Source organism: Cotesia typhae, unplaced genomic scaffold, assembly GCF_013202065.1.
Source record: "Cotesia typhae breed Kobodo isofemale line unplaced genomic scaffold, CoteBio_Ctyphae contig_20, whole genome shotgun sequence".
NCBI lineage: Eukaryota > Metazoa > Arthropoda > Insecta > Hymenoptera > Braconidae > Cotesia > Cotesia typhae.
The window spans coordinates 2,698,811-2,711,064 of NW_027423725.1; positions in this window are offsets into that span (position 1 = coordinate 2,698,811).

Here is a 12,254-nt window from a genome sequence, read left to right on the forward strand (position 1 = left end):
CACGCCTCTCCCACGGATCCCAATTGGGCCTTGAGTTGGGGCACAGCATTTTCCAATCAGGGTCAGTTTTCAGGGTATCACCCCTACTCCGTAACTATTTTGGGCAGGTAAAGGACTACCCTGATGCTAGCTTGTCAGTGTGCACACCCACACACAAACTAACATTTTTAAATAATAATAATCATATTGTTAAATAATTATTTAATTAAAACTAATTATCTCTATGTTAATGATTATTAGCAATCTTCAACGTTTTAGTACTTATAATAATGTTTATTTATTAACAAATTTTTCTTATTGATTCTATTACAATTATATTATTGGTTTTTATAATTGTTATTCATTATTAATTTTTAACTGTTATAATTAAAAATTCTAAAAATGACATATTATAATGAATATTAATATGTCGAATGTATATTAGTTTATAAATTTATTAATCTGTATTACTTTATTAATTTATTAATTTGTTAGTTTGTTATTTTATCCTCATTGGATTTTCTTTTAACTATTTTTAACTAAATAAATAACAAATTTTACATTTTAAAAGATTACAAAAAAAATACCTCAGACGATTATAAACCCTTATTCCTAAATTTATTTTAAATGGTTTATGGATCGTTTAGTACCAAGGTTTTATGTTTATGAAAGGGTTCTAAGAACCCTTTTGGATTATAGTAATAAAAAATATTAGAGAAAATAAAATGCATTAGGCTATTTGTGTAGGCATTTTTAAGCAAATAACCTAAGTACTTTTGAAATAATATTACTAATATTTTATGGTCTTGGGTTTTTTTTTTATATTTTTATTTTTTTTCTTTTGACCATTAAGAAAGATAAAGTTCTTATCGGTTTTACTTGGGATTTTATGAAAATTTTCCCTTGATGGAAAAAATATATAAAAATTTGGCCAGACATAACAATACGAATGACCAGACAAAAGTTTCCGCACAATTTTTGTTATCACGTTTATTCAGTAGATTTTTATTTTTATTTCAATGTTTACTCGTCATTTAATTAATTTCGTGCATTTTTCCAATTATTCTTCGATTGTATTTACAAATCTGTTGAATGTTATTACGATCGTCACCGATTGTACGTTCACGAGGCAATGAATTTTATTGAGGTGGTATTGTTTTCTCGAAAAACAATTTGGAAAATAATTAGAAAAACTCTAATTCCATATTAATGACCTTAAAATTGCACTTATTACGTTTTTGAGCTCTTCGAGCTCAAAAATATAATTTTCGTGTCATGTTGAGCTTCCTGAGCTCAAAAGTCTGATAGAAGTTTAATAAAACACTATTTTTTGAATTTCCAAGCCGCAATAACTTTTGAACGAATGAACCGATTTTTATGCAGTTAGCGGTATTCGACATAGTTTTTTGAGCCTTATTATAAATCTTTAAGTTTAAATTAATCAAACTCGGAATTTTTAAGAAATTCTGAAAAAACAATTTTTTTGATTTTTCTCGTTAACGATAACTCACGAACAAATCAACCGATTTTGACCAAGTTGGCGGCGATCGACGTGGTTTTTTGATGTTAAGAACTGATTAGTTTTTGGTATTGATCAATAAAGCCGTTCATAAGTTATTTCAAAAAATTCACATTCTATAAAATTTTTAACTTCCCGCTAAGAAAATTGAAAATTTTCAAAAATCGGGAAGTTATTGGTTTTACCCCGTTTTTCGAAAATCGAGATAATATCTTCTATAATAATTTAGATGACAAAAATGAAAGTATATTAGCAAATTATGTCAGTAAACTATTCGTAACGTGATTGGTCAAATATATTATAAGCATGAAAATATATATATTTCCATACCACTATTCAGATGTGCGCTTGCGCGCACAACGTATACTAGTCTTCTATATTATGTATCACATGGGTATACTTTTCATAATTTTTGAGACGGTTAATTGCATATATGTAAATATATTTATTTATCAAATATAAAATAAAATTAGTCGTTAATAATTATTATCAGTTTTGAATTATTGTTTTCAGTGTGTAAATTGCAAGAAAATAAAAAAACTTAAGGTAATTTTTAAGTTGTTAGATGTCACGTGGGCACATTCTATAGTAAATTGAAAAGGTAGTTGCGTAGTATATCAAGTGGCAGCGCAGCGATGTATCTCTGTAGGCCTATAGCCTGTATGATATAGTCAGAACTAGCTAAACAGTCATTAAGTGAACCACGTGTCTGCTAAGTTTTTTCTTCCTAAATCTTTACGCACATCGACATATTTTTAATCATTTCAAACGCTAATTTAATTTTACTTAATTATACATTGTATTAAAATTGTTAATAAATTGTGAATTTGTTGATAAAAATCTTAATTGTGTCAATTATTAATAAGAATTTATATTCAAGTGTTTCATAACCATTTTTCCAACCACGTATTGATAAATAATTAATTTATTTTCTAAGTGTATTTTAAATAATAATTATTATTTTATTAAAAATGGAAAACTTTGACGTGACAGCCTTCAATAAAAAAATTATGGAGTCAATTGCGTACTTAGATCGTTACATTGACATAAGCAAAAAACCTCCAACTCCGGGTAAAACCATTTTAAAATACTTCCCGGAGGATTATTTGAGGTTTAACCAGCCCCTAACTATTCGTCGGGAATTATTTATCGTACAAGAGGATGATCCGACAGAAGATATACATAGAGAAGACCAGGAAGTACAGGAGAACCCCGAAAACCGTCAAGAAGAAGAAGTCATCGTGAACCAACTTCAGCGGATAGATCGGGTGTCTCAAAAATTTAATTTTAGTGTTTTACCGCGAAACACTCGTCCGATTGCGATTCCAAAATTTCGGAGTGTCAATAGAGGAGCGTTTTTCAAAAACAGTGAAATTGATAGGATCCAACCAAACAACAAAAAAAGGACAAATAGAGAAGGAAGAGCAGCTCCAAATTTGGACCCGATGGACGACAGACTCAAAGGGGTTCTAGAAAATTTAAAGAGTCGCTCAGAGAAGGACGTCAACCAAAAGAAGAGGAAAGCGAAGGTTATAGATGTCATTCAGCCAAAAAAAAGAAGAGGTAATAGACAATAAGTTTATTAACATTAATTTTTTTCAGGTTATTTTTTAAGCTTTAGTTTTAATTTGATATAATTTTATTTTCATTTTTAGATTATTTTTTATTTAATTATTCTTATGTTAGTTTAAGGATTTAATAATACTCAGTAAATATTATGGTGGAGGGTGTAAATATTTGAAGTTAGTTTTAAGGAATTAAATACCAATCAGGTGGTTGGCCTTTAGTAATATTTCTTTATTGTGATATTGCTTTGATATTATTATTGATATTTTTATTTAATTATTCTTATGTTAGTTTAAGGATTTCATAATACTCAGTAAATATTATGGTGGAGGGTGTAAAAATTTGAAGTTAGTTTTAAGGAATTAAATGCCAATCAGGTGGTTGGCCTTTAGTAATATTTCTTTATTGTGATATTGCTTTGATATTATCCAATAAAGGAATGTTTCTATTGGACATCCCCATTAAGGCATTCCTGGAGTTCAATTATTTATTATAGGGGAAAGGGAGGGGGCAAAATGGGCCCCCTAAGAAAAAAATGTTGAAATCCTAAATGCTGTTTTCTGGTTTTATTTTTTTTTAGTCCCTTCCCAAGTATTTGACCTTAATTCACTCAGTTCATTAAAAAAAAAAAAAAAAAATTGAAAATGGGGAGCAAAATGGACCACCTTCAGAAAATTTTAATAATATGAGTATTTCAGCTTGTTTTAATTTTTTTTGGCCTTCTACTGAGTTTATGATATTAATTTTTTTGTGTCTGTCAAAATTAAAAAATTGCGAAAAGTGGGGTAAAAATTTTCAATTTTCTTGGCGGGAAGTTAAAAACAATTAATTTTTAAAGAGTCCTAAAAATTTTTTTATTTTCAAATCAACTCTTACACTGATAGAAATATTAAACTGATTCACGGAAAAAAATCTCGAACCAAGAATACCATTTTGAAGAAAACATGTTTCTCAAGTCAAGAAAAAATTCTTGAGTTAATTAAAAAATTTTTTCCAATGTACGACAAGAAAAAAAGCAATCTTTAAGTTTTTATCTTAATAAGTAATTTTCAAAATTTATTCTTATCTTTTCCGATCTGATAGATAATTTGCAGAAATAATAATTGAAGATATTTCTCAATTATAAATTATGATTTTCCTTCACCTGCGCTATCCCTGTAACTTGACTTCGTCAATATTTTAACTCTGCCGGAAATGAGATTACCAAAAGTTTAAGTTATGTTCTTAATGTTCTGAAAGTTCATTACGATTTTAATTCAACTTTACCCGTCCTAGCTTGTTTTTTTATTTTATCTTTTGCTTCCATAATTATTAATCAATGTTATTTTAGAAAGAGTTTTAAGAATTAAAAACTGCAATCACTGCGAATGCTTGTGCATCGATCGGTCCTTGTTAATTATACACATTGCTATTTTTGAAATAAACTTATTTCTCAACTTCCTTTCACAATTTTACAATTGCTAAAATATATTCCAAAATGAATGAAATAATGAGAACCTGTTTTGGAAATAAAGAAGGATACTGGGGCGTAAGAAAAGGCAGTAAGCTCTAGAAAAGCTTAGTTTGATTATAATATTATTAGACAATGAAAAATCGACATTTTTGAGAAAATATTTATAAATACATAATTTATTTCTTGATAAAAGTAACTTTTCCATAAAAGTGAGAAAGTTTTAATCTTCACGAGAAGTTTATAAATTTAATCTTCAACAACTTTTGATGGGGTTAATTTATTGTAAATTGACTAAAGAGCTTTTTCTGTAAAACATTTATTTTCCTAAAAAAATATTTATCGCTTGTTTTATGATACTTGATACTTAATAAGTTATGAAGTTATAAAGCAAGAAACGAGTTTTATTTTACTCTTTAAACTTCTCCAATCGTATTCATTAACTTTCATAATTTTTTTGATAATTAAACTTATTGTTAAAAAAAAAATTAAAGATTCCTTTTTTTTTAGAGCGTTCAATTTCCTCGGTAAACATAGCTTTATTCGCTATGAGTGTGACTTTAGCGCCAGTCAAAATATGAATTACTAGAGGCTGTCAGAGTATGTTTTTATACGTATGTCAATAGCAAAAAAAAAATGAAAATTATCAATAACAGTAAAAAAAAGTTATAAAAAATATGTGACAGTTTCATAGTAATTACAGTTTTGTTTTTTAGCTAAACGAATCAACAAAAAGTCCGTATAATAATAAAAAATAAAAAAGAATGCAGTAAACATTTAGGATGTTATTTGAAATTTTTATCAAAGTTTTAAAAAAACATAGATCCACTGATTTCGTTGATTTATTTTCCATTGAGCAGTTGGAAATTTATAAAATTTGCACTTACTTTTTCTGTTGGAGTTTTTACAATTCACAACACAACTATAGTGTCTCATTTTTTTTTTTAATTGATTTAATAATTTAAGGTAGTGCCGTCGCCAGAGTCGTTTTCTTGGGATTTTTTAAAAATTTTGGCAGATTAATGTTCATTTAATTCTACATCGATTGGCGCAATTTAAAAATTTTTGACCATCTAGTTTCAGAGATATATAATTTTAAAGTTTAAGTTTTGAACGCTCTTATAAATTACGATATACGGGATATCTAAAAGTTTACCTACAAACATTTTTATATCTCAGAAACTTTTCTTAGGATCTTTTTAAAAAACTAAAGTAACATTAACTAACAACTAAACAATTTTTTAAAAATAATTTCATTGATAATTACCACACACTTTCAGAGATATTTATTAATAAGTAATGAAAAATTTACCAGACTTTAGCCGAGGAAGGGATACGTTAATAAAGCTATGGCAACAACGCGGGTCTGGCGCATATTCCCAGTGGTTATTTTTTATAAAGTAATTTTAGGTTGGTATTCCAGTCTCTTAAGATAAAACAGGTACTAATATTTAAATATTTTAATAAAGGCTTGAGTAATAGTACCGGGTGAATTTCAAACTGAAATTTGTATTGCTTTTTTCAAAGCTCTCTCTCGAACTTAAAAAATTTATCCTGAGGAATTTGCGCGGCGCATATTCCCAGTAAATAATTTTTTATTTTAAAGCTCACCTTCAAGCTTGAAAAAATTTTTCTTGGGGAATTTGCGCAGCGCATATTCCCAGAAAATGATTGTTCTCTTTAAAGTTCACCTTGAGACTCAAAATTTTATTTGGGGAATTTGCGCAGCGCATATTCCCAGTAAACGACTTTTTTTTTTAAAGCTCACCTTGAGACAAAAAATTTTTCTTGGGGAACTTGCGCGGCGCATATTCCCAGTAAAAAATTATTTTATTTTTTAGGCTTATTTTTTAATCTTTGAAAATTTTCTTGAGGAATTTGCGCGGCGCATATTCCCAGGGTACAATTTAAATTAATAACATTTGCTGAATAATTTGAACAAATTTAAAATAAAATTTAATTCCTTTCAATTTATTCTTTATTATATCGTCATGAAAATTATTTTTCTAATTTGTCTTTGTAATATTAATTTTTTACATTTGTTATAAATATGCATATTAGTATCATTGGGAATTTGAACGGTTCATATTCCCCACAGATATTCTTAAAAACAAAAACGCATCGCGCGGTTTATAAGTAACAATGCATCTCGAAATCTTACGTCTAAGAATTTATTCTTTCTTTTATCGTCGTCGTGCTATCATCATGGGTCTTCCAGTCGAAAAACGTAAAGTGCATGCTTCTAATAGTTTAAATTTTGATGGATTTACGTATAATCTCCATTCAAAATTAGAAAACACCGAAAATACTTGGTAAGTACCGTAAATAAATATCTACACACTTTTTAATCTTTTTTTTTAACTTCCCGCTAAGAAAATTGAAAACTTTTTTTTTAAACATACGATTTAATTTAATTTTACATTGATATCTATTGAAGCTATTTATTTATTTTTTTTTTCATTATATTAAAAATATAAATTGACTAGCAGACGCAGCAGACGTTGTCCTGTACACACGTCTTAAATTTAGAAATTTTAGAAATGAGCTTGTATAGTTAAAAACATCATTAGTTAACAAAATATGCAATTGGCATCCCTCAATAATTAACATTTTTTTAAATATAATCCCATTCCGAGTTTATACTCATCGAGACCTTTCATTTGAGTACCCACATGAATTTTTTTACACTCTAAACATGAATTAGTGAAAATTCACGTGAATAAGTAAATATTCACTTTTTAGAAATGCCAATCGAACCACCGTGGTTCGATTGGCACTTGAAAAAGTGAATATTCACTCATTCAAGTGAATTTTCACTAATTCATGTTTAGAGAGTATATCTTATCTAATGATATTTATGAAATATATAAAATAAATGAAAAATGCATGTGGGTACTCAAATAAAAGGTCTCGATGAGTGTAACATCGGGATGAGCTTATATCTTTAAAGACGTCAATAATTAAGAAATTACATTGTATCTTGTCAACTAATGATATTTTTAAAGATATAGGCTCATCTCGACATTACACTCATTGAGACCTTTCATTTGAGTACTCACATCAATTTTTCATATATTTTATATATAGATTTTTTTTTCTCAGTGAATCTGGTTGTTTTATTAAAACTTAATAATTATTTAAAATATCAATTCTACAGGTATGTTGAGTGCAACCAGAGAAAGAAAAGAAAAGGGGATGAGAACGGAGAAGGGTGTAAAGTTTCTGGTCGTGTCTTTTTCCCAGCAAACGAACCACTGGTATTTACAATTAGCAAAAATCCCAAGAAAAACAAACATAACCATCCCAAATTTGAAGAGATAGTCGAGGTTCATAAATTGAAAGTTGCCATGAAAGAATCGGCGAAGAGTTTACCTGTTGGAGGCCAATTAAATGTGGCGTATCAAGCATTGATTCCTGAGTAAATTTTTTTTTTTCATGTTTAGACAAGCAACCTTGTAGTCACTACGTAACTGCCGAAACTTGTTAACTATGAATAGAAAAAATTTTGCTTAATTAAATAATAAATTTGTTAAATTGGACTGTACTTTCTTAACTATTGACATTCTTAAAGATATAAGCTCATCCGGTTGTTACACTTATTAAAAGTTTTCATTTAAGTTCCCACATGCATTGTTGATATATTTATCATATATACATATATATAATATTTATATCAAAAATTGATGTGGGTACTCAAATGAAAGGTCTCGATGAGTGTAACATCGGGAAGAGCTTATATTTCTAAAAGTGTCAATAGTTCATAAGATACAAGGTTATTTCTTAATTATGTAGCTAGGATTTTCAAATGCAGCATTACTTATCATAATAAATTAACTATCGGTGGGAATTATATGAAATCTTAAAGAGGTACAAATTCAAGTCAAGACATTTGCAATTACACTACAATTTCACTAAAAAAAACCGGTTTCATCATATGACATATTTGACTATCCTGGAGACAAAATTTTCTTATTTTCTTAATTTTTTTCTTTAATCAAGTTCATGATTTTATCAATGCACTAATTTATACTTCAGTCATTTCCTGGCAACAGTAAAAACTCCATATGCGAAAATTCGGAGTCAATTTGGACGAGATCTTCGAAAGAACATTCCAAAAATTCCAAAAACATTCCAGGAATATGGAGATTTCCTTGGGACAACGGATGGAAAAAAACTATTATCCTATCTGACACAAAGAGATAAGTCGGTGCCACCTTTAAATTGTCAGATTGAAAGCTCATGGATCGGTGATGGGATTAAAAAATGTCTTGTCTTCTGGAGTGCTGGAGTTGCCAATGCAATCGACAAAACATCACCGATCCATATCGATGGAACTTTTTGATTAAAACCGAATTTTCCCAAAGGAAATAATTTTAAGCCCTATCAGCTTTTGATTATTTCCGGTAATTATAAAAATAAGGTAAAAACAATAGCTTTAAATATATCATTTCTTCTTATATTTTTTCAAATATATTTTTGTTATTATAAAAATTTTTTTCCAAAAGAAAAGCAAAATAAAAATGATAACAAACTTTTAAGCTTGATATTTAAAAATGAATTATAATTATTGTTAGTTTTAATTTTTAATTGCATGAATGTATCCTTTATTTGTTTTCCTTTACTAATTTTATTATTTATTTTTAGACTGTCCCGGTTGTTTACTTTGTACTGCCCAATAAGGAGCAAACAACTTACAAAGTTTGTCTACAATATTTCAAAGATGAAATTTGTCCAGGATGGCACCCACAAGCGATTGTATCAGATTGGGAAACTGCAATTCGAAACGAGGTGCAAGCTATCTTCCCAGCTGCAGATTTGATTGGTTGCTTTTTTCACTATACCCAAGTGAGTTTTCATCTCAATTTTCGAAATTATTTTGAGATATTAACTCTGCATGATTTTTAAATTCCAAACTATTTCTATTTTTATTTGTATACCAATATATAAAGTTGTATACTGATTGAAAATTTAACTTGACTTAAGAACAACAATCTTGAGCTAAGAACACCATTTTGAAGAAAATGAATTTCTTGAGTCAAAAGAAAAAGTTCTTAAGTCAAAAAGAAAAATTCTTGAGTCAAGAAAATTTTCTTAGATTAAGTTTTTTTCTTCTTGACTCAAGAAATATATCTTCTTCAAAATGATGTTCTAGGTTCAAGATTCTTGCTTTTTGTTTAGCCAAGTTAAATTTTTATCAGTGTAGTGTCAAATAGTTCATATAAATATTACATTTATTCATCATAATTTTTTATGAATAATTAATCAGGCAATTCAACGTAATTGGCAAAAGAAAGGTCTTTTGAAGTCATTAAAATCTAATTATGAAGCGGACATTATTAAGAAACAAATAATGGCATTACCACTAGCTCCAGCTAAAGAAATTAATGCATTGTTCATTCACATCATTAATAAGGCTTCACCTGAAGTCGCTTGCATTTTAAATGATTTTTTTGGGTATGTATATTCGGAGTGGTTATGCAACATTGGGCCTGATAATTTGTCAGTCTTTGGTAAACCTAAGCTCCGAACTAACAATCCGTCTGAAGCAATCAATCGTGATATAAATAGATTCCTCTATCAAATTAAAAAGCCGACAGCGATGCAGTTTACAAGTATGTATATAATGTTATACATTATTTTTTGTTTGTAAATAATATTCTGTCTTATTTAATTAATTTTGAAAAGTTTTGCTATCAATTATCGTAAGCCTAAACTATTTATCATTTTTTTGCAATATTATAAAGTAATAGCTTTATTTCCTACAATATTAATCCATTAATATTTTCTTCTTTCAAATAATAAAATTATTGTTATAATTTTCAGAAGTTCTTGTTTCATCTGTTGTCAAAGCACATCATCAAATAATTAGCCTTTCTTTGAGCAAAGAAAAAGCCTATGTCAGACAATCCGATTCACAAGTAATTAGTAATCGTCCAGCTACTTTAGGTTCCAATATGAACATTCTTTGGAATAACTTAAAGACGGGTACGATTATAATTAAAGCGTTCTTTGAACAGTGTTCTATACTCCAAAACAAAGTGCACTTAAGGAAAAATATTGTTAAATTGAGTATGTGAAATTTTTGACACCTTTTAGCTTTTTTCATACTTTTTATTATTGATTTCTAATATTTTAGGTACAAATGCAACTTTTACGTGGCCTCCTGGGAAAACAACGCTATGGATTTGGGCCCATATTAGTCGAGGGCCAATTAATCAGTTGCACCTAGATGGTGTTCAGTACTTAACACCCCAAATGCATCAAGAATTAATCCCTATTGTTAGGCAAAATTTGAAAATCGGTAATTACACACAAATTTAGAAATAGATTCTATTCTTTTGTTTAATACATAAATTTTGTAACCAACACATAAATAAACAAATATTAATAATGTTTTTATTACAGTAATGAAAAATGCCGGAAAAGTGCTGTTCGACCATCTTGTTCAAATCCAGATTACGCGTGAAGTGGAAAAGGAATAATATGACATCTACGATTTGGAAAATACATGTTTTTATCTTTCATTTTATCTTAAAAGATTTAATTATGACTTATCTTAAGTAATTTTATTATATTTATTATTCAATATAATTAATAAAATATTGTGCAAAACAGTTGAGCTGATCCAAATGGTTGTCTCTTATTGAATAAAATTTGGATATTCTCCCATAAATTTTCACTAATAACCTTAGTATAATTTTCATAACTTTGATAATTTCATTTTAAATTTTAATCGAAAAAATAGTTATCGATTTTATACTATAAAAATAAAGGAAGTATATTTTATTAAAAAAAATAAAACTTTATTTTAAATTTGTTCAAATTATTCAGCAAATGTTATTAATTTAAATTGTACCCTGGGAATATGCGCCGCGCAAATTCCTCAAGAAAATTTTTAAAGATTAAAAAATAAGCCTAAAAAATAAAATAATTTTTTACTGGGAATATGCGCCGCGCAAGTTCCCCAAGAAAAATTTTTTGTCTCAAGGTGAGCTTTAAAAAAAAAAGTCGTTTACTGGGAATATGCGCTGCGCAAATTCCCCAAATAAAATTTTGAGTCTCAAGGTGAACTTTAAAGAGAACAATCATTTTTTGGGAATATGCGCTGCGCAAATTCCCCAAGAAAAATTTTTCAAGCTTGAAGGTGAGCTTTAAAATAAAAAATTATTTACTGGGAATATGCGCCGCGCAAATTCCTCAGGATAAATTTTTTAAGTTCGAGAGAGAGCTTTGAAAAAAGCAATACAAATTTCAGTTTGAAATTCACCCGGTACTATTACTCAAGCCTTTATTAAAATATTTAAATATTAGTACCTGTTTTATCTTAAGAGACTGGAATACCAACCTAAAATTACTTTATAAAAAATAACCACTGGGAATATGCGCCAGACCCAACAACGCAAGTTTTGTGAGCCGCGAAAAAGGTATGAGACGCGCATACGCTGAAAAATTTGAAAAGTTTAATGTACATCAGGTGTAATATTATAGTTATTAATTTTATTTATTTAAAAAAAAAATAACAATGATTATTTTATGAAAATAAGTATTTTTCTATATTTATTAAAAATTCAAAAAATTCAACCATTTTAATATAATAGTATATATTAATCTTTGATAAGTTATAAAAATAATAGTCAAATTAAATAATAAAAAATAGTAAAATTTTAAGTCAGTTAATACATCAACACAAAAAATTTAATAACTGATTTTCCTGAAAAAACAAAACAATACTGTCAATTA